The sequence below is a fragment of the Octopus bimaculoides genome, chromosome 9 (genome assembly GCF_046866305.1).
Source record: "Octopus bimaculoides isolate indiv1 chromosome 9, ASM4686630v1, whole genome shotgun sequence".
Taxonomy (NCBI): Eukaryota; Metazoa; Mollusca; class Cephalopoda; order Octopoda; family Octopodidae; genus Octopus; species Octopus bimaculoides.
In genome coordinates this window covers 10744858-10748850 of record NC_142936.1, presented here as the reverse complement: position 1 = coordinate 10748850, position 3993 = coordinate 10744858, and positions in this window count along the sequence as shown.

Below are 3993 nucleotides of genomic sequence, written 5' to 3'. Positions count from 1 at the left end.
TATATATATATATATATACATATATATATATATGTGTGTGTGTTTGTGTGTACGCGTGCGATGAGGTAGATGCAGAATATCGAGAATTCAAACAATAGCGTATCTGTTCATTCTTACTACCTTTTAGCAAATTCGAACGTGAATATGATGATCGGTATTGTTTTTTATTATCAGAAAACATCTATCTCCTCTAGACCAGAGGTTTTCAAACTTTTTGACTTGCGGACCCCTTTATATTTCAGGCTTTACCTTAGGGGCCCTAACCCTAACCCTAACCCTTATAAACGCTTATGAAATTTATACATAGATATTTGCTTAAAATAACATATATTTTTACATTTATTTATTTAACAGTATTTAACAAATAGGTTTATTGTCAATTAAAAGATTTCGATTAAAAAAACATCTATAAAATCAAATTGCCCATAAAAAGTATTTGCTGTCCACGGACCCCCTGTCTTGTCCTTGCGGACCCCCTGTGGTCCGTGGACCACAGTTTGAAAACTCCTGCTCTAGACGATGGTTGTTAATAATACTTGTGATTCGTTGATGTAAGAGAACTTTGAAATCGTGGTATTTCAACGTTATTATGTATTTCCTCAGTCAAAGCTTCTCACGGATTACTGTGTGTGTGGCGCAGTCGACAAGGACTTTCACCGCTCTACCTGCAACATCAAGGTCGAACTGATGGTCAAGATCAAGGTGTTCGAAGATCTTTCCAGGAACACAGTGATGAACGTGTGCGCAGGGGTTCCGGAGCCGTCTTTGAAGCTGTGGTGGAAGATGACAGCAGCTACTTCTAGCCATAATTTACTTTATATTTTTTATTTGATATTTTTCATTTTTGGATGGGATATTGTGCTTCCTTTTCTTTTTATGAAAATTTTCAAATTTAACCAGAAGGCTGTTGTGTGTGTGTGTGTGTGTGTGTGTGTGTGTGTGTGTGTGTGTGTGTGTGTGTGTGTGTGTGTGTGCGTGTGCGTGTTAGCGTTTAAGAAAGTATTCTGAGTATTCTGGATTGTGAGAATATATAGCCCAGAATCCAAATATATTTTTCATACCGTAGTTTTAAAACCGGAAATGCAACGGCCTGCATGCCGGCAACAGCTTGAACTCTATTTTAGTTCTCTTTGTCTGCCGCGCTCTCTAACTAGGTGTGCGTGTGCGTGCGCGCTTATCCCTAAGATTTTTTTTCCCCACTCATCTTCCCACTATTTCTGGTACGCAAGAAATAGAGTTTTATTTGACCATAGAGGGAAGAAACGCAGTTGTATAGGAAACAAAGCTTTGCAAGCCAGCAGAGGGAGTGTTTAGATTCCAGCAAATTTCAGTTAAAAGGAGAGTCAACGAGCTGCGAATACGTGTGTGTGTTTGGATGAATACATTTAACCTATTTAACCTGTGAATAAAGAAAATAATATAATTTATGTGTGGGACAGCATTAAACACGTTTTGTTCATTTGATTATAAGAGATGTATTGTGTCTTAAAATTTTCTATAGTTAAAGTGACTTCTTTATGAATATATTAGCATCTTATTTCAATAATTTAGGGGTTTCATATCTCTCAACAAGCTATAACGAGGAGTATCTTTCCTACAACGATATCTTGCATGTTTACTATTTAATACGCTCCGGCTGATTCGAACATAAATATGCTATTCGCAGATGTCTACGTTTCATAATAGCGTCTCTTTTACGACGATTACGTATTCATAACGCGCTCGATTCATTAGAACAAGTAATTCAACATGTTGTGACTCGTCAGTGAGCACGTGAGTACCCCCCGGGGAGGGAGCATTGATCTAACAAGTACCAATGGTCTTTTTTATAATTTCAGTGATACTTATTGTTATTTATCAATCGATAATTCATCGTTATATGCTCAGTGAACTTCCTGATGCGAAACGATGAATTTATTCTTAATACGACGGTCTTTCGATATGTTATGTCTCTTTTCTCGAAGTTTCAAGGAAACATACACCCTGAAGTCATGTTCCATTGTATATTATTTCATGATTTGGCTGTTTTCTCTCCAACCACACACATGTGGCTAGTTTAACAACACAAAATTCCTTCTAATCCGAGAGTATCCGAAGTAAATTATATTTTTGTATTTAAATGAATGAGTAACAAAATTTGTGTTCAGTCTGAACTCTTATTTCTTTAACTTGTTTCAGTCATTAGAATAGTAATCTAGGACAGCTGCAACTGTCTCTCCTAAAAAAATCTTAAAATTTGTAAAAGGAAGTAACAGGTCGCCGTTTGAACACACTTTATCCTAGGTATGCTCAATCACAGCCAAGCTAATGCAAAACCACAACTATTACTGGCGTATAGAAATACTTCCCTGTAATGCGTTCAATTTAAGAAGGTGTGCTTTAGGACAGAATTCTTTTGCTATATTCTTTCTTTGTCTATGTGAAACTGTGCTTTTAAGACACAGAAATGTCTAAGTGGTTAGGTTGTTCGGCTCATAAACCCCACAATTTTGACACCATGGACTAGTATCTACCTCTACCATAACCTCGGGTTGACCAATGTTTCCCTGGTCAGAATGTGATTGACTGAAACCAGAAGATTTGCGTTTATTGTTGGAGCCTATCTTAATATAATTACCTAAAGGCTTAATTTTACTTATATTTTCCAGTGAGGCGTCCATTTTAGTTGATTCAAAGTTAGAATTAGAGTTGTTAGATAGTTTTGGTTTTAAGTTTAGTATCGAGTATATAATAAATTTGGTTGCTAAATCCGCTTAATTTTAAGGCTTGATTATAGATAGGTACGTGCGCATTGAATATTTCCTCACTAGCCGAAAGATTGGAAATATTTATCGATATAGCCGAGACTAAACTGTTAACGATAGATTTTAAATGATTTGAGGAAACGTTAATATCTATACTATAAAGCTGCTTATTAATTAGGTATGCGACAATTACTAAAATTACTAAAAGAAAGCAATTATTAAAGGGCTGACTGTCTGGAAATATTCTTATAAATTCATTGTTCTAAGAAATATCCTATAATTTCGGTTTCTCAAGTTTATTGTTTTTAAACTCTAATTTCTCGCATATATAAATATTCATTGCATTCACGGCGTCCAATTCTTCACAAATTTAAATATTCATTGCATTCACTGTGGAGTATTCCATTTTCATTTGCAAAGTCTTACTTTCTCATTTAATGTTTTCATTTCAAGTTTAACTCGCTATTTACAAAACCTACAGTTTATTCGATCAATGTATACGTAATGTAAAAACATTATCTATTGAATGAAATTTTTTTTAATGCCCGTATAATTTTTGTTATGGTTATTTGGAATGCTACAAGCCTTACAATAATAACTATCCGGACCGATTTTGGCTATTTTCCTTTCTTAACTTAAAAACCATGGGAGGAGCCTTTTCGGTAAAAAAAAAAAAAATTGTAAATATTTTCAGAAGAAATGGCGAACAATTCAAGGGAAGTTTCGTTGTTGTTTCTAGCACAACCCAAACCACCCTCCCTTTTCATTCTCACATATCTTGATGTTTTTTCCTCCCATTAAATACATTTCATAGAATGATGATGCTGAAGTAACACACGCGTGGTCCATTAGTAGAAGAAAAACAACAAAATAAATTGTAATCTAAATTTTTACACCCACCGTCGCTTTGAAACCGCGACCTGTTCACTGATAAAACTTTGTGCTGCATCACTTTTATGAAGTTTTGTCAGTGAAGAGGTTGCGGTTTCAAAGCGACGAAAATATTTTGATACAAATGAAATTAAACTGTTTTTGTGTGGTTTTGAATGGCTTACAAACGTCTTCCACGCTACAATTGTTTTTGTTTCAGCACACAGTGCTCTACAGGTACTTATTTTATCGACCTCGAAAGGTAACAAAGTGAACTTCGGCGGAATTTGAACTCAGAACGTGAAAACGGACGAAATGCATTTAAGAATTTACCAGCGTGCTAACGATTCTACCAGCTCACCGCCTTCCGAACCTATAC